Here is a 20,613-nt window from a genome sequence, read left to right on the forward strand (position 1 = left end):
CATCTGTTTGTTAGTTTGGATACAATCTCTTAAAAGTGACTCAACATCTAAAAATAATTCAGGTAAAGAGAATCACAGAGATTCAATCACTGAAATAAGTTTCAGACTACATAGCTGACAAAATATATGTCTTCAAGATCAAAATACAGAAAGTGAATAAAACAGAAGTTAGAAGAATACCTGAAAATGACACCACCTAGTACCCTATGCTAATAATATATCTTCAGATTAACATCTTTGATAAGCAAGCAATTTTTCAACAGAAATCAGAACTCTGTTGGTGAATTCTGCATTTATGCTACTTAGCTCCATTCAAACACAAAAGAGTGTTTTCACTGGAAAGGGGTTTCTTCTCCATTGTGGTGGGTTGTATTTGCTAACTAGCATTGCTGGGATGATGCTCTGTTTTATTCAATTCAGTTTCTATACTCACATGTATGGTCCTGTGAGACACTAATTCTTCCCCATATTTTGCTTTCCTCTTCTCTGTTTCCTGCTATAACCAACACACACAAGAGCTACTAATACATTTTTGAATTGGAAAAGTTAATAAATGTGATTCTACCAAATATGTTCACATCTGAAGTAACTTTTCAAACTTGAGATAGACTTTCTAGTTTGTGTTAAAGTTCAGTTTTTGACACAAACACAGAACACAGTCCACACTAAATAAAAAGTGAACTCCTCTGAGAGATGGGAGTCTTTCGGTATGTAACATTTTTCAGGCACACTGACTCCTAATTTTGTGTAAAATATAGGATGTGCAAAAAGATCACACAAGGCAGAAAAGGTGCAGAAAGGTCTCCAGGAATTAAATGAAAGTCTGACAGAAAGCAGTTTCCTCAAAATAATACATTATGCCACTCTACAGTATTTGACTGCAGAACTGCAGCATTGAACTACTGAGTAACAACCTGAAATGGATTGTCATTGTCCATGCTGATTATAATACAGAAATACATAAAGGTACATTTTAAAATATGTTTTTGCTTAAGACTACTTGCAATACCATGATTGTCATAATATCCTTAACATAAATATGCATAAATATAGTATGTGTGTATGTGCACAGGATGGGTTTCCTTCAGAAAGGATGTTTCAGGTGGTGAGATAATTAGCGTCCTTCAAAACTATTCTCCTGGAAACCAACACTTATACAATGCTATGCATAAAACATGCCTTTCCCCCCGCCCCCCATATATTGCCATAATCAAATGATATTATCAAAGCTATTTAATATTCATAACACATCATTCAGAGCTATTGAAGTTACAAATGAATTGATTGGAAGAGCTGAGAAAAACAAACACAAAGCTAGAAAGACAAGTGTAACCAGGAGAGAACCTATTTGCCAAGAAAAAGCACCAGGTATTACAAGGATAGTAAATCCTGAAGAATTGTTAAAAGTGCCAACTTCATGATCTTTCACTACTATTTACTGAACGCATACCATGTAGGCTGCAGGTTTCTCATAGTTCATACCTTCTTTTTCCGTTCATACTCATTTATGAATAGACAAGGAGCTTCACAATAGTCTGAAGATCTGTTATGCTTAATATCAGACAGCTTAATAAATGGAAGACCTTTCCAAGGTGTCGGAAAAGTTTGTTTAGTTTTCTTTTTAACACCTCTTGCAAACATTCAACACACAGACAAGTACTCTTAGATGACTAAGTGCAACATTACCTATCTTATCTCAACGCAACCACTACCAGCCACAGACTTATCTAATGGTAAAACGCGTGTGGGAATTCTGCCAGCAGCTGTACAGCTATCAGCTACCCAAATATACTACCTTGTTATAGTTGCAAGTAAGAGAAACTATTCAGACATGAGCACGTTGTAGTGCTTCTTTTCTGTGTTTGAAGAGTAATGGATCTGTAATCACATGGCAGAAAACATAAGTAATATTTGTAAAGAAGATTAGTCAGCACAGATGGATTTTTCAAAGGATGTTAAGAAAAAAAAATGGAAATATGAGAGTAATACCAAAGTTTATCTAAATACAATTTCCAACAATTTAAAGAGAGGGGGGAAACATCAATTTTGGCAGATTTCATGATCAGTCATCAAAACAAAGAAAAAGCCAATTTTTAAAAATATGCCTGTCCCTATACCCAACACATTGCAACAATCCTAACTGTTCATGGAAGCAGACAGTCTTTCGCTACAGCAAAGTGCCCACACATAGCTGCACGATGTAACAGCACCATTCCTGCATGACTCTTTGCGTTTACACTGCCATTCTGAGGAGCTAGCTTGGAGATATCAGAAGCAGTCTAACCAAATAAATAAGACATTGATATGCAAGGAATACAACTAATCAAATCAGGCAAATAGGGACCAGATAGGGAGTTTTTTTCCTGTAGCATTGGGCAAATGTGCATAAGCAGTCCAGAGGATTAAATCCCTCTGCTCAGATTTTCATAAACTAGTTCCAAGTAATAGGAAGTCTCCTTATAGATAATTTGCACATGACAAAATCACTTTCCAAAATACATTACTTTTTGAACACTCTGTCATGTTTTGAGCATTTCATTTTCATTATGCTAATAATGAAATTTATTTCAGTCAGCTAAATAAAATATTAAGTGTAAATTAATTTGTTAATCTATGTTCAACGGTTTGGACGTACAGGAACAGGACAGACAACAGGGAAAACATATCTTTAAATAGCATTCCTTTGCGACTTAAAAATCAAGACCACATTCACCTTAGCAGAAAGCCGAGTTATAGTATTCAGCAGCTGGTTTTAGAATTCAGCATTTTAATTCTCTTCAAATTCAGCATCATCTACTTACCGTTATTATTAAGTAGATATGAAGTGGGTTTTTTTTAGATACACCTATGACTGAAGCCCCTCATGTATTTACCATAAAGAGTTAAACCCAGTCAGAAGTAAATGTTGAACCGCTGTCCCAATTACAGAAGAGAGCATTTAGGGTGACATTAGTTTATTTGTTGCCCCCAAAACAAATATAGTTACCATAACTATCCTCTATACTAAATGTTGATTATATTAATGAACACCAAATTATTTTAGACATAGTTTTTCACTCTTTATATGTTGCTTTATAATTACTACACTACAATCATATTCTCTGAAGCATTAAAATCAAAGCAACTAATGAACTATTAGCTGTACTTGAGTGTCATAGAAGACAAGCAAATACTACCCAGAGGGGCCCTAAGGCATGTTCTGTAGCCTACATTTTTTACTTTACTCTTTCCTTTGTGATTTTTTCAGTAATGATCATGCACTCTGCAGCTGTCATTTCCTGTATCACTTGCCTTACTTAGAGTCATACTTTACCCTTCCACTCAGAAATGAAAAGTAAGTGTTCACTATGCACTATACCCAATATAATAGCAAGGTTCGGGAGCAGCAAAGACACAACAATTTCTATATGTGAACTGCAAAATATCTACTGGGAAAGGATATTTCCTAGATTACTGCTGCTTTCCTTGTCTTTCTGCATTACAATTTTCTGACAAACCTCATTATATTCACAAAACCTTTCTAGGTAAAAATATTTCTAGGGGCCAATGGCATTTTGCTGCAGTAAGGACAGTTACACACAGTGGGGGTTGCCCCGTTCTCCTAATATTTTTAATCTTAGTAACTGCATCATCACTGCAGTTCCACTGCAGGACGCCTACAAGATGAAAAACCCAGGAATTAGGCATTGTGTTAAACTGTCATCCTTACCATACTTATCCAACGGGAGGAAGCTGCTACTTTTCCCCATATAGTAGATGGTCCCTTGAAGCAACCAAAGTATTGGGGGGGTGGGTTTTTTGCACATAGCTGCCTTCTGAATACCCAGACTTGTGCACACTATATGCACATAAAAGTCAACAGAAGGTTGGGAAAGTGTCTCAAAGAAGCTTAGCATCCAACTGCGCCAAAGCCATTAAAGCCTTTCTTCTTTATTAATGGTGACACGTACAGCTGAAGTAAGACAGTGGTCAAGTTAGCAAGCATATGACCAACATAAGACACTGAGCAACAGGGAGAGCATTGGATGTTGTTTATCTTGACTTCAGCAAGCCATTTGACACTGTCTCCAATAACATCCTCATAGATGTGCTAAGGAAGTGTGGGTTAGATGAGAGGACAGTGAGGTGGATTGAGAACTGGCTCAACAACAGAACTCACAGGGTTGTGATCAATGGGGCAGAGTGTGGTTGGAGGACTGCCACTAGTGGTGTTCCCCAGGGGTCTGTGCTGGGTCCAGCCCTGTTCAACATATTCATCAGTGACCTGGACAAAGGGACAGAGTGTACCCTCAGCAAGTTCGCTGATGACACCAAGCTGGGAGGAGTGGCTGATACACCAGAAGGCTGTGCTGCCATCCAGCGAGACCTGGACAGGCTGGAGAGCTGGGCCCAGGGGAACCTCATGAAATTGAACAAGAGCAAGTGTAGGGTCCTGCACCTGGGGAGGAACAACCCCCTGCACCAGTACAGGCTGGGGGCTGAACTACTGGAAAGTGGTTCTGCTGAGAAGGACCTGGGAGTGCTGGTGGGCAGCAAGCTGACCCTGAGCCAGCACTGTGCCCTTGTGGCCAAGAAGGCCAACGGTATCCTGGGGTGCATTAAAAGGAGCGTGGCCAGCAGGTCAAGAGAGGTTATCCTCCCCCTCTACTCTGCCCTAGTGAGACCACATCTGGAGTGCTGTGTCCAGTTTTGGCCTCCCCAGTTTAAGGAGGACAGGGAACTGCTCAAGCAAGCCCAGCAGAGAACTATGAAGATGATCAGGGGAGTGGAGCTTCTTCCATATGAGGAAAGTCTGAGAGACTTGGATTTGTCCAGCCTGGAGAAGAGAAGACTGAGGAGGGATCTCATCAATACCTATAAATATCTGAAGGGTGGGTGTGAAGGCAATGGGACCGGACTCTTAAGTGGTGCCCAATGACAGGCCAAGGGGCAATGGGCACAAGTTGGAACACAGGAAGTTCCACCTCAATATGAGCAAAAACTTTCCTGTGCGGGTGCCAGAGCAGTGGCACAGGCTGCCCAGGGAGGCTGTGGAGTCCCTTCCCTGGAGACATTCAAAACCCACATGGATGCGTTCCTGTGCCCCCTGCTCTGGGTGTGTCTGCTCAAGCAGGGGGGTTGGATGAGATGATCTCCAGAGGTCCCTTCCAACCCCCTACCGTCCTGTGATTCTGTACTACACATTTTAGATGCCATGGGCAGGGGGTGAAATGCCTTACAAAATTATTAAGGAAAAATAATGAGTAAGAAAATATCATCAAGAAATTTATTCACTGAACACAGGAAGTCTCTATGTAAAGAGAACCCTATTGAAGAAAAGACAAAATCTTAGTACAGATTTGGTTTATTTTACTGCCTGCAAAATCTGGTTGGGTTTAAAGTCTATCTCAGTACAAAAATAGTTTTAGATTGAAGCGTCAAATCATATTGTCTCCAATAAATGATAACTTTATATATGTATTGTAGATTTATTCTCTTCCTACTCAACTAACATGCTTGGCAATGCACAGTACCTTTCTCTTGTCCACAGGTTTCTGAGGCAATTGTGTTCAATTTTACCTTGAAGAGGTGAAGACTGAGCAGCACCAGTAGCTAAGTCCCTAGGGTATGTTTGCACCGGGACTTTCCACACCACAACCCTTACTCCTATTGGCACATTCCCTTTTTCATCAGCAGGGAGGGATTTCTGAGCAATATTAGTGACATCATCTGTTAAACAAAAGAAAAGAGATTTAATCCATATCAGAGAGCTTTGATGGTAGTAATACAACACAAAATTATTTCCACAGGGTAACAAAATGCAACAGAATAAGATATGCATAATTACAAGTGTGGCATCTTCTTCCTATTAAGAATACATAGGCAGAGTCTAATTCAGGTTGGTCTTTGCTAGATGATCCTCAATGAAAACAGGATGAATGCTACTAAGCTATTTGACAATTAGACCAGGTCAATCCAGACTGTTAACTCAGCATAGCTAACACTAAATTTGTAATCCATTTCAATGCCAGTTAGTTGTTTGTGGGCTACAGGCCTAAATTGTCATAGTGGCCATCTATAAATTGTCACATACAGAATGGCCATTGCCGTGAATCTTTATAAATACCAAAAATATACCAACATAAGTGAGTTATCATGTGTCCTGTTGAAAAGAGGACAAGACTGAATTTCAGAAAACCTGAATGCTATTCTTCTGTCTGTGTCTAAATCTCCTGTACAGTGAAGGTATGATAACAATTTCCTCTCTGAAAAAAAAAATCAAAAGAGATGCATAAAGCTTTTATATTGTTTCACTTCGTATTTCTTGATAATATTTCAACATATTTTGATCACAAGGGGAAACAACAGAAGCATTCAAATTTATGATGATATGTACTATATGTTTGGATTGATATTTGCCATGCACAAAAAAATCTATTTATAGAAATAAAATTATTTTTATGGCGATATCTTTATGGAAATAGCACTCTGAAAGCTTAATGACTAAAAGAAAGTCAAGTTCCTTAACAAGTATAATCTACCCCAGTTTTCCTATAGTCTCTGAACACCTATGACAGCACCTTTATTTACATTGTGGAGCACGGAAAACAGAGTAAAGGCTCCTAAATAATAAATCTTCTCATGGTATGCCCTTTGTGTTAAAGCATAAGTCAGCAACTGAGTAAAAGTGATTCAGACAAGGCAAATGAATTCCAATATCTAGGGCAGACATGGCCGTACCAGGGTCTCCAAAGCAGAGGGCTGGCAGACATGACACAGAACTGATCAAAGTCCCTGGCCTTTTGGGCAAGAGAGCCAGAAGCCAGGCAAGATACAACATCTGAACATGACGGATATATCTATTACCACGTTCATGGTTCAAGTCTTCACAAAGAGCTGTACTTCACATGGGATATGTCAGGTTTGCATCCAAGCGTACCATTCCCAAAAACGTAACTCGTAAATTATTAAGTTATTTCCTTTGCTGGGGAATATTTCACTCATTCCTAGTGGTTTGATAAAGGTTACAGAGTCGATTCTGCTGTTAGTGGCTTACAAACTAAATCCTCAGGGAATAATTTACGAGCTCCTTCATTCAGTAAAGGCAGCCATCTAGGCAGTATTTAATGGAAAAAAAAAATCTCCATACTCTTTTCCTTAGGGCCAGATTCTCTGCTGTGAGATAATACTTTTGAAGGGGATGAAAGTACAGCTATGGCCACATAATGGCAGGAGATCAAAGTGCTGAAACAGCTTAGTCAGCAACTTTAAGTAGCACAGAAGGTTGGAAAAGAGAAATTCAATTTGCTTATATAGTAATGAGCCTCCTCAGGGGGACAGGGAGGCCAAGAGCCTCTATTTTTTATGACGTCAGATACGTCTGGCTTCACCCTGTCTTCATCATCCTTTCTGAGTTGCCCTGTTCATGAATACATTTGAATAAAAGGGAAAGATAAGGTTTTGCCATGTTAACATGTAAATGCAGAAACATCTAAGAGAAAGCAAGAATTTACTTGTCAAAGACAAGTAAAGACAGCAATCAGGGAAGCAAGAAGATAACACAACAGAGTTAGAGCAAAGTTCTTGCTAAACACCCACAGTAAAAATCTCAAGTCTCAAGGTGGGGGGACAAAAAACAAACCAAACACACACTTCAAATTCAAAAGTTATCCAGGTAAGTTTTCTACATTTAAAAGTTTATTTAAGTTTTAGCAGATCTATTCATTCCACAATGCCAACTCATTTAAAAGAGAAGTTCTTGCATTCTAGAAAACTTGCCACTAACAGTTGTATCTAAATTCTCTAGCAAATTTGGAAACAAAAAGTAGTTATGAAAGTACACGCTAAATAAAGAAAGTTGATTCAGTTATGTGTTTTATTATATAATGGCTCTCTAGACAAAATTTCAGTGCTATAAAAATGAAGGTTTTGTTTCTGTTTACATGGCAATGACTTGCAAATCTGTCAACACTTCCTAAATAGTTAGGAAAAACCAGAAAGTATCCAAGTTTGGTTGGTTGGGTTTTTTAATTACAAACTGAAATACATAGAATCTGTGGTGAAAATTCTGTTTCTCACACATTATACCATCATGTCAGGTAGCACCATATCTTGAGAGAGACATAAATATCAAGGTAAGAGAGTAAACACTGATGCCAATCTCCACCCTTTGCTTTAGATTCCCAGAATAGGCAAAGCACTCAGATTCTCAGAGATTTTAGCCAGATCTGTTCATATGGGACATCTTAGTCCATTTTAACTCTTTGAAACAGACTTCAGCACTATTTGCAGAAGGTTAAAAAAAGAAAAGGGGAAAAAAAACCCCACTACTAAGATGGACAGCTATTTTAAAGATTTTAGCTATTTTAGAAACACTTCCTCTGGCAACTGGGGTGATGTCGAATACAGTCTATACATGCAGGGTCTGTGGACTACAAGAGCAGGGGGGCGGGGCAGAGAAATAATCTCAGCTCCTTTTTCAGTACAAGAGAAGTGATAACCCTCCTTCCTGTCCTCCACACCTCAAACCGCAACAGGCAGGGTCCAATTCTAACATTCAGAGCAGAAAATGAGATAAACAATGATCACAACATGTGGTAACAGCAAAGTGGTTTCCCCGAATATTTCGGAAGCCCTCCCCACACACTTGTACAGCTGATCCACATTTTGAAGACTTTTTGGAAACAAGGCTTTTTGGTTTTAAAATATTCGACTAAGCATAAAGCATGACAGACAGTGGCAAGAATGACCCAAATAAAAGGCAGTTCCTTTGGGAATACAGTGCTGAGCTCATCTGTAAGTCCTCTGTAGCAGTTGCTAGAAATTTTGTTCAACAAATGCTTTGTAACCAGAATGTACGTTACCATTGGCTTTTTGTCAGACGTTATTCTAATCAGAGAAGGGAGGGAAGGGGGTTCCTTTTTATCACCAAATGTTCAAGTATTGAAAAAGCATACTTCTTTCCAAAAACCCATGACATTTTACTACAGTACCTTGTTTTCCAGTCTAAAGCTTTATATCCATAATATTCATTTGACTTATAATTTGTCAGTAAGACATCTATTTCTCAGACATACAAATTACATGCAAGAAGATTGCATTTTCCCATTCTTGCCTGCAGTCTTTGATTTCTAAGAATGTGATGTTTGCTTTGATACCAGATTCCCTGGGATTTCCAGCAGAGCAAAGAATTTATTTATGCATAAATAAAAGTGGCGCAGATGCCGTCCTTCATGAATGGGACTTGACATGCTGACAGCCCGAACATGTCAGCAACAAACACTTCTATCCCATGTACATCACTTGCTTTCTCCTTTACCCATTCAGTCTCTACATAATATACCATATTACAGCCAGAAAATGTGATGCCTTCTCCTGTGGCTGCACCAAAAACAGGTATTAAAAAAAAAAAAAAAAGGTATTTGAAAGAATCACCAGACAGCAAAGACAATCCAAGTGGAAACTTCAATGTAAAACATTGTGAATGCATCACGGCCCAAGGTAGAAAAAGCACAAATCATGCCACAAAGGCAACCCCTTTCAACACCAAGACTTATCAGCAAGAAAATACTGTGATGTGCCATTTATAGGCCATTCCACATATCCTCAGCAACATACACTCACCAAAATGTGCAACCACCATCTCCATCCTTTATAGAGTAAACAAAGTTAAGAGGACAGAGCGACTTCAGGAACTTTTTCCTACTTGTATTTTTAATATCAATTTTGAAGTTGATATAGCTGAAATCAAATACATGATAAGCAGCAAGTTCTTGCCTACAAATACTTCTTTGATGACTACAAGAAACACTGATGGAAACCTCCCTGATCTGTTTTAATCTGTTGTTTTTATTGCAAAATAAAGCACAGAATTTTTATTTGGGTACTAGAAATGACACACATAAAAGTAGTCACTCACTTTTCTGCCTCTTCTGTATGATAGCTTTCTGGTTTTGCATCCGCGTTTACAAGTCACTCTTCAGGATTAATTTAAACTTCTGCCAGCAATGGTGGACTACCAAAAATAGGTCAACAACTGAAGTTTGTTTCTGTGTTGTTCTATATTGCCCCACGGCAGATTACTACGCCACAAGTCCCAGATGGAGGGTCTACAAACGGCTGGTAGGCAGTGCATCACACCACAGTGCTTTCATAGGAATTGGTATCATTCCTGCCCCCTTGTTGTTTTAATTGGATTGTCAATGCAAAGAAAAATCTTCCTATTCTTTCTCTTTTTTCTGAAGTAGGAACCAATATGAATTCTTGAGCAGGTGTTTCAGAAGAACCTGAGTGTGACTTGCTTGTACAGTCATTTTAACAACATAAAACACGCTTAGAAAATAATTACAGTATTTACTAGATTCTATGTGACACATATGGTGTGCAAACTGCAGGACACATTTGCTTTTTGTGCAAAAGTAGGCAAATCTATATTCTCTATGTTATGTCCTGCTTACGTGTAATCAAGATGTACAAAAACTTTCTTGGTAATTAAGATGACTGGAATGAAGTACTAATTGGGTGGGGGAGAGGTATCCATGTGAAATTATCTCCTTATAGACTAACAGTAATTAACTAATAATCCAAGTTACAAATGACATTCTGTATTCATTAAAAACCAAGCATATTAATGTCCCACATACCTTTTTTAAAGGAAATTCAATGAGCTTTCAGTGAGTATGACCAGAGACTACACAGCCTCATTCACACTAAGAACCAGTCTTTTTATACGTATAAATAAATAAGTAAATAATAAAACACTCAAAATGTTTTCCCCAACTCAGCTTTCCTTGCTGGAGGCTGAGAGCAGTGACACCTCTCAGCCTGCCTGCACAAGTCTGCGGGCTCTTTCTGTGCCCAACTCTGCCAAAGGAGCCCACCTACTTCCTGGAGGCTCTCCCCTTCGAGACCCCTTCTCTCACACCCAATTAGCTTCTAGATAGGTGCCATACTGCTAACAGGTCTTAGGCTCCTCACACCTTACAAAAATAGACTGTTCTTTTACGTGTATAACATTAATGTTTATGTTACCATAGGATTTATATAAATGCAAGAGAGACAGGAATGTCAAAGTATTATACAGCCATCCATACTACTTTATCTACAGTAAAGGATAAAAGTGCGGGGTTAGCACTTCAGTGCTGTGGAGTGCATTAAGAAACTCGCTAGAATATTCTGTTCTTTATACCATCTTAAATACCAGTGAGTTTACTGAAGAACTTTTAAGAACAAAATAATAAATTTTGACACACTTGCTATACAGTCTTTTCTGCCTGATAGACAGATACAGGGGGAATTTCCAGCCATGCATAGGTTTCAAAAGAGTTTTGTGCACCTCTCATTCCTTGGTTTAATGACTCTTGCTCTGTCTGCCTGGTGCTGTACCAGTAGGGAGTTCAGCCAGCCCAGACCCTGTGGGCTCACCCGTTGAATGGGGTAAGAATGACGGAAGATGTTGTGCCATTGCTCTCTGTCGGCAGTATTTTGCTTCCAGATCAGTTTCAAGCTGCTGAATACCATTTTTTGTGCCCTGGGCTGACCCAGGAATTGAAGCAATCTTGTCTTCCTCTTCTACAGCTTACTCAAAGACATAGTCTGGAGCAATGAAGGTTTGCAAGCCTATTTTTCCTCCCTACTCCTACACACAGCGTTCAGTACAGCATTATGAAAGTGACCGAGACTGCTGATATAAGATTGCCAATTAGACTTGCCCTGAAATGGAATATAAGCTTAGTCACGGACTAACTCTCTTCCTCATTATTTCAGACATTAGAGAGTTTGCAGTTTTAAAGCCTGAACAAGGATTCCTCATACATCTGTCATTGATAAAGCAATTACACATATTTGTCCGTCCAAAGTCCTTTACATGATGGAAAACCAAAGGGAAAAAAAAAGCTTCCAAAAAGAACTATTTTTCCACTAGTGCTCCTTGGGGCCTAGGATTTATTAAACTTAAGCCTAATGCAAGATTTATTAGGCTATTCTCTATTTATTAGCCTTTTAGCTTCTCTTACATATGGCTTGTTTATTTGCTATCTTGCCTCAGCAGTTCATGCAGTATATGAACATTTATGATATTAATTCAGCATTTCTATGGGCAAATATGCCCATATGCTTATGTATGAGCAAATACATACAGGTAGCCCTGTAAAGAAACAACTGGATTCCTAAGCCTGAACAATCTGAAGTCTGTTTCTTATATCTTAACCCCAAAACCCCCTTATGCAAAGGCTAGAATTTACTCATTTAGCTTAACTGACTTTGATATGATATGATTAATTAAAAAGTAAGAAATTTTCACATCAACATTTAGCATAAGTTTGGAAACAGCCACATGTGACTATTGCTATAAATAATAGCGTTCACTTTAAATTGTCTTGCATACTCATAAGAAATCTGCGCTGTGTCACAGCAGTAATACTTCATGGTACGCATATTATTTTTCAGAGGTTTTGACAAACTATTCAAAAAAACTTTTCTTGCCGCTCTGTGGCAGTCCTTCCCTTTAAAAGTCAGATCCTTACAGGTACTAGTAGTCTCAAAATATGTTGTTCAATAAGAGAAAATTGGAAATTAGTGCATTTAAACTTCCAACCAAAATGAGAGCCAAGTGCTTTGCTGAGGATCTTTGCCAGCTGGAAGCTTGTATTGTGTGAACAACTGGAAAAGTGTAAGATTCTGCTTTATCATGTTACAAAGATCTTGAAGGGAAATACTATGTGATCCTACAATTTTTCCACTAATTTGAGACAAAATTCCTGGCTTTAGGGGCTACTCTTTTTACAAACCCTTGTAACTCAGTAAATTTTTGGACAGTTAGTTAAAAAAAATGTAAGAACAGTAGCTATTTGAAACAGGTCAAAGATTTGGAAAGCTGTAATATATTTTGTCTGAACAGGATAAAATTATCTGTCAAGAGGGAGTAGATAAGATGTCAAAGACCCATTACAGAACCAGTCGACCATAATGCTACTCTCTCGTTCTAATTCTGTGAGAAGTATATTCCTAAGCACAGACACCTATGCATACAAAAAGCCATACATAGTCAAATTAGAAGTAACATTTAGTATAAATTTGATTTTTAAATTTCAGCACTAGCTTTTCTTATTTTTGTTTTTTAAAATACAGCTCTGTTAATAACTTTGAATCAGTGTTGCAGGATCAACTAGCATATACTCTAAAATCAAGGAAGCCAAAGACAAAAGTCGTTCAACACTCCACCTATAATCGAGTTATCAACCCTCCACCCCAGTTTCCTCCTTGCTCTCCCTCAACATATATACCCCTATCTTCCTTTTTATTACCGACATACAGTGCCTATTGTAAGGCTGATAAACATGAAACAAAACAAATAATTTACATCAAATCTGCAGCTTCACAGAACTTGTCACCCCAAAATAACTACCGAGGCCATTGCTAGTACTCCTCCTTCGCAGGCGGCATATGCCAAGGGAAGAGGTTTACTCAAGGTCACCCAGTGACTCAGCAACAAACTGCGAAGAGGACTCGGGGCAGCTGAGTCATATATGCTTGGACTGCAGCTCAGCAGTTAACCCTGCCTCGGAAGAAAACGTGCGCTTTGTATAGATAATGGCATCAATTAGCTCTGTTAGGACACAAATGGAGCAACCGTTTTGACGTTCAGTTTGTAGTATATTATTATTAAATGTTTCTATTCTAACAGCAAAGTTACAAGTATCTACACTTCTCAGAGTTACATAGCACCTATGAAGCACACAGACCCTGCATGCTCAGTAAAGACTTCATAATGATCACAAAAATGATGCATATATGTACATCTGCCAATTCTGCACTTCTCAGTGCTCTCTTCCAGGTTTCAACAAAGACTTAAATTTAATAAATATCAGAATCCAGCTAGCATATTATTCCACCTACTCATAGGAGGCAGATTTTTGTACTCACAGACAGCATGTTAGTGTGTTTTGCAGGAGACGATAGAAGTTTCATTCTCCCAGAAACCTTGGCAAGTCCAATTAAACAAAGACAAGCGTAACAGCTGGAAACAGGCACTGTTTGATACAAAGACATCACTATCTTTCGGTAAAAGACTTCACACTAGTTTTACATGAACAAAGAGCTCCTTCCAATTAAAATCATAGCAATGGGCGATTGGGGGGGGTGGGGGGAATCCATCCAAATGCTCTTCAGGTACTTTTCTTTATGGAACGATTACCCAGCGATGGAGTGACATCCCTCTCCAGCCATTTTGCCAAGAGGACTGTAAGGGAGTGCTGTAGAGATACAGTAACATGTAAGCATGCTGGCTGTTAAATTCAAGTCCTCTGTTAATTCCAGTCCAGTTAACTACCAAATTGAATTCTTCGGATGTCTCTACCATGAGGATTTCATGTCTGACAGTGGCACACGCGACAGCATTTTATAAAATTTTACAATTATTACTGAAAATGCATCTACCAGTCAAAAAGTATTCAAGTATCCAGAGATACAAAGAGCTAGTGATATTTCTTAAAATAGGCAATCAGTCTATGTTGGTAAGTGCAACTTACCTACCATAGATTTTTCAGTCCCTAAGACTGAACACTACAAGCCCTGTTTCAGCTATTGCTATGCACAGAAAAAGCAAAGGCTTTGACATTCTTTGTTCTTTAATTCAGTAACAGCACCAAAGCCACACTTCACACATATAAAAGAAAGTCTAAGATTACTGGATACCAACACTACAAAATCAAAACAGGGTTGTTTTTTTTTATATACTGGATTATATTCTCCCTCTGCCCCACCTCCTCTCCCATCTTCTGTTCTATAGAGAATGAACTCTCTCTCTTTCCCATTAGAGACAAATATCATATCACTTCTTTCCATCCTCCTCATCACATCAATATCCTTTGCATGCTGTAAGTACTAAATACCTTTTCTTCTAGACGTGTTCTGGCAGATATATATCTAATTAAAGTCACAAGTATTCTTCACTCAGCATAAGCTGGCCCTTGAAGATTGCTTCTTGTGTTTCAGACCTGATTAAAGACTGCATGCCCAAGACTTTGTCTAACTCTTCCACCTACATCAGCTGGATTTAACAAAAGCTAGGGGGGTGCCCCTGCCTGAAAACATTGCCTTGCCAGTTTAAAGAGCCACTGTCCTTTCATAAGGACTAAAAACCTACAAACAGGATTGAGGAAAAAAAGTTGGAGCTATTTTGTCATTAAGAAACAGAAAGATGGGAATCCAGCGAGTTATATTTTAACAGTGCTTTGCTTTCACTTTTATATCATGAAGTACAGCTTCTAGCCTCCCTAGCAGGAGCTGGAATTACTAGCTGTGAAAATCTGAGTGTCCTAATATTATGGCTGTCATGGCCTTCTCAAGATACATTATAGAAACTAATCTTTTTCCACTAAGTAAATAAAGTAGAAACACACCTCCCAAAGCATGTTGTCTGAAAGACTTTTTCCTTCCTCTCCTCACACATTTTTATACTCTTTATGTATAAAAATTTACGTACCCACACAGTAACACATATGCTATAGACCAAAGCAGGACACTGTCATTAAACACTGTTCAGAAACGGCTACAGATTTGGCAAAAAAGTCCATTCCCAGGACGCCTAACGCCCTGGTCCCTCAGCCCCTGGCACAGTGACCCCACCAAGGTATTATGTTGGTGTTCACACAGGTCAGGAGGAACTTTAGCTGGAATGTGCAATACCCCGGTAAACCAGCCACACTCCATAGCAGTGACACGGGAAGGAGCCAGCCTGAGGGGACAGTGCGTAGGGGACGTACCCTGGGAAGGGTGGGGTTTCCTGCATTTGTTACACTCCCTTTGGCATTTCAAAGATCTGTTCATGCAAATGTGTAAAATATGTGCTTTTCAGGAACATGAGTATGGGGACCCGGCACAGACACAAACCTGCTTCTTGCATTTCCACAAAGCAGTAGTTCCTCACAGCTCTCAATATCATGACATACGCTGAGCTTAAAATTCTTGCTGGCCTGTCAGCAGTAATATAGCTCAGCTTATTTTACTTTGCCAGCTCATAAAGATCAAGCTCAGCATCTCTAACTGCAGCTCAGTGATGTTCACATGCCACTCTCTCCCTTTTCTTTTTCTTTTCTCTTTTTATTTTTTTAAAATGTCCTGCTGCCCTACTAAAGTTGGAGGGGAAAAAAAAGTAAACCCAGTAGTTCCACGAGACGTGTAAACGTGCTTTAAATTTGTTTGTTCTATAACAAGTTAATTTTGAAATTAATATTTTTCTAACATGATGTCAGGAAAGATCAAGTCAAATTCTTTGCAATACCAAATATATTGTGCCAAATATTTTTTATTCACAATTCATTTAAGATGATATATCTCAAAATTATCTGCAATACTATGGCCTGATCTGTTTTCCTGACAGAATTAAAAGTATTAATTTATTTTTCACTTTCACTATAACACTACCTTTAATACAAAACATAAAATAATGACCTTTTAAAAACACATGCGCTGCATTACTATCTACAACTTAAATGCTGAACAGAAACATTCTGAGAAAGTCTTTGCTGGTTTCAGGTTTGTTGTTTGTTTTTTTTTTTCCTTTGGTTTTCCTACATTCGGTAAATCACTTGGCTTTATACCACCCTTTTTTACTGCACATTTATATAAACACCTCCCAGTAGATAATGTTTCAGACAAAATAGACTGCTGCTTCAGTCAGCAAACATATCCTAGAAAAAGAGAACTAACATATGCATGCTACTGCATCAAAGTATCCATATTTATTAGGCACAATGGAACAATAAAGTAAAGAAAAGTGCAACCATCAGCAGAAGTGCATATGTTGCTGATAAAATATACTGAAGAAGCCATGTAAAAGGGATGCAGTCCTTAGATACAATTCAGCTGGCTTATACTTAGCCCTTTTCTACACAGCAATAGTTTATATATAAACACATATATAAATATATATACATCACACATACACACATTCAAGATAAAAATTTTTTTTACCAACATGGCAGTTTTTATGCATCTTCTCTCTAAACCAGGAAAATATAACATTTTTAATATTGTGTCATTTAGAAGTCCTTAAAGGGACTAAAATGGGTAGGTGCATACTTTGAACTTATATTTCTGGCACAGATTTCCTTTGTTAAAAGGTAAGCCTACAGAAGACTAATGCTGTGGACATTGCCATTTATGGGGCCAGGAGGGCAGTACGGTGCTAATGACGACCCTCTGTGCCGATCACCTAGTCAGGGTGCTGGCTTTGTTCCTTTTGGTTCAGCGTGGCCCAAAGGCTTTTAAGCAAGCTGTTCACTAGGTTTTATGCGCCTATTAAAATTTAAAATGTAGCAGACATTACAATTCTTCATTTCCACATGTTTCCTTGGGCAAATGTGCACTAAATTTCTTCTGTCATCATCAGCCAACTTTGACTTAGAAGCTTTAGAAAAATCCTTGTGGGATTCTTCACGATATCTTTAACTATGGCAATTTATTTGCTGAAACCATAACAGCTGTTGTAAAACAGACAAAATTCAATTAAACATTTTACTGGAACATTGTTCAGTATGAAATGTTACTGTATTTCAAATTTGATGGTTCAAAGCTAATTAATTTCAGACCACGGAACATTTAGCACAGAAAGGACAAATTGGTTTTAAAACTTTAAAAAATAACTTATTAAGGTTTACTGGATACAATATCTGTGACTTAGCCACGTAATTATCATCAATTTTTAAATACCAAGCCAAGCAGTAACATTTGGGAGAAAGTAAAATCTACCTCTAAGATAACTGATATTTATTGGTACTGTTTCACCCAGAAGGTAACAGAAAGAAACTCAGCACTTTATCCCACGAGATCCTCTAGCTGCTGTACTGCAATAGGATAAATTATCACTTCCCTTTTGGTTTTCATGTTTATAAAATATGACTTAGCACTGCTACAAGCAAGCTACAGAATGTTTGCAGAGGGAGGAGAACATGATTTACGCACACAAAACTAGATTCTCCTATGCATACACCACCTGTCTGCTCTAAGCTCCATGAAACTTGGTAATTGTGTTTGGAAATTTTAGTGCAATCTGCTCTAATTCCAAAGGTTGGAGGCATGGAATAAAAGCACCCCTAAACCACTATTCAAAAATGTGTGGTAACCTGAGGAATAACTCCAATCATTCTTGTTATGGAGTAGAGTTATTAAAAAATTTGTAAGTAGTATTACATCATTCCAGTAAGAAATTGTTGAAATTGAGAAAATTGGTGAATGAACGACTAGTTTCTAAGATAGAAATAGGCCTTTAATGAATCAATAATATGAATGTGTTGATTAATAGAAATCCAGGTAAAGAGCTGATACATAACATCCTATTCTTATATAGCACTAAAAATATAATTATGTAACTTACTCTATTTATAGTGTTTTTCTAAAAAATAACTGAGGGTCTCCAAAATTAGGTCAGTATTAAAACAACATGAACAAATCATTTAGTTTTGACAGAAAGCATGAGCAGATACAAGAACTTTTGTTTAACTCAGATCTTGCCTAATCTACAAAGGCAGGTAACAAGTTAAAAAACAGTTGTCACCTGACCTGGCTCCTGCTAATTACCATTTCTCATTTTATTGGATTTTAGCCTAATTAAGAAATTTAATTAAAGCCCAATCTACACTACAAATGATAACTGTATTACACACAGCAGCTTGCTGGCTTTGTTGGATCATTAGCGCCTCTCAGTGAGCGTCAACGCCAGGACACCACTCTCTTGGGCAAACACGTGCTTCTGAGCCTCAGCTGTGCAGCTAAGGGAGCCATCCAGCTAAGAGAGCACCCCTTAGTGCCCTCCGCCTAACCCAGAAATCACAACCCACTACTCAGAGCATCACAGAGATTAGTATAATTTCTTAGTGGATTCAGATAGCTATAAACCAACAAAAGCACTTAGTAAACATGTTTTTCATTAGTTGTTACACCAGCTTTCACACATCTTAGCTGATTGCCAGTAGAACAGAAGACATGTGAATCAAATTCCCTTTGAAGAAAGTTGAAATAAAACTTTGCATCTATATATAATAATCTATTTCATTCCAGAACATGGTGTATTATATGTATAAAGCACTTTATCTGCAAAACTCTTTCAATATTAAAAAAGGATCACCCTGAAATGCCAAAGCCTAGACTTATGTCTAGAAAAGTTTACCACATGAGCTTCAAGAAGGGATTCTTATGTCACAATTAACAAAAAGACATACATAATTATGAAGAAAATTTAATATGGACAAGTAAAAGCATAAATAAAGCAGGTAAATTATCACTTGCAACATCTTAACTAGACCATCTAGAAGGTACCAAGTAGCACATAAACAGAAATGCCTTTAGGAACATTACAACATATTGTGCATCTGTCTCAAAAAGCAGGCAAGCTAGTGCCTGAAGAATACCACATCTGCAAGCAGGCAAAATACAGCTGGTATCTTCAAGAATATGCTGCACATGTGAGGCGATTCCCTTCATTACCTTCAGTCTAGAGTACTGCATCCAATTTTGTACAGAAATAAGCCATTTAAGGAGTCTAGATGGAAGCTGCAAGAAACAGGCTAAAAGGCATGGCTGAAAAGTATTGAGATTGTTAACCTTGAATAAAAGAAGATAGAGAAGTGGTGAGAGTCTTCATATATGTGAAAGTTTGTTGCCAAGAGAAAGAGGAATAAACTCCTCACTGGGTTAGCTGGGAAGCAGATGACAGAGGAGTAAGACTTGGGATAGATACAGTGAATAAGAGGGGGAGTTCCTTTAAGGCTGGCTAACCAGAGAGATAGATATCCTCGAAAGAAGAAACCAGAAAGACCTATCAAATCTTTCTGAGAAATCACCTCCATCAGGCACGCAATTAAGAACAGGTTGAACAAATATATGTCAGTAGTGTTTTACCCTACTCTCAAGAAGGACAATGGACCAAGTGATGTCCAAATACATTTTTTTATTCCTTTACAGACTATGGATAGATAAATTTATTTCTGCATTTCATGTCAGTTCTGTAAGAGTATTTATCAAACGCCTCTTCACTAATTTAAGTGTCACTTAAATGCCAGACTAAGATATTTTGATTGTTTAGAGGAGTCTCAAGGCATTTTGAAAGGGCAATGATCTAATGGTCACTGCACTTGCCTTATCAATCACCATACTTGCAGTATTTTTTGTTCATGCTTTAAACACAGCACTGCACAGAAGGGCTTCTCTCTTTTTAAGGACAGAAATCAGCCAGGGTATCAAACTGCAACCTAAAGCACACATTGTCTCCTCAGAGGTTTTAACAGCTGTACTGGGTCTGGCTGAGAGGGAGTTAATTTGCCCCACAGCAGCCCTCACAGTGCTGTGCTTTGTACTGGTAGGTAGGAAGGTACTGATAACACACCAGTGTTTTGGCTACTGCTGAGCGGTGCTGGCGCAGCATCAGGGCTGGCTCTCCAACGTTCCCCCCTCACCGGCAGGCTGGGGGCGGGCAAGATCTTGGGAGAGGCACAGGCAGGACAGCTGACCCAAACTGACCAAAGGGATATTCCATACCATATGACGTCCACGCAGCAATAAAAGCTACGGGGAACGAGGAGGAAGCAGGGGCATTCATCATGTACAAAGTTTGTCTTCTGGGGCAACTGCTAGCCC

The 20,613-nt window shown here is 38.4% G+C and overlaps 1 protein-coding gene across 4 annotated transcripts in view; it reads right to left on the bottom strand.

Moving 5' to 3' along the window:
* JAKMIP1 (janus kinase and microtubule interacting protein 1) overlaps positions 1-5,709 on the bottom strand; it is a 106,017-nt gene extending 100,308 nt beyond the window's left edge. For 2 of the 4 annotated variants that reach the window (XM_075091899.1, XM_075091898.1), the window contains exon 1: positions 1,483-1,698. The gene's annotated coding sequence lies outside the window, so the exon portion shown is untranslated. Of the gene's footprint in view, positions 1-1,450; positions 1,708-5,559 lie in introns of those variants that run through there. The other 2 variants (XM_075091901.1, XM_075091900.1) reach the window with 2 other exon arrangements.
* Between the last annotated feature and the right edge of the window lie 14,904 nt (positions 5,710-20,613).

This window comes from Phalacrocorax aristotelis, chromosome 4 (assembly GCF_949628215.1).
Source record: "Phalacrocorax aristotelis chromosome 4, bGulAri2.1, whole genome shotgun sequence".
In the NCBI taxonomy this organism is placed as follows: Eukaryota; Metazoa; Chordata; class Aves; order Suliformes; family Phalacrocoracidae; genus Phalacrocorax; species Phalacrocorax aristotelis.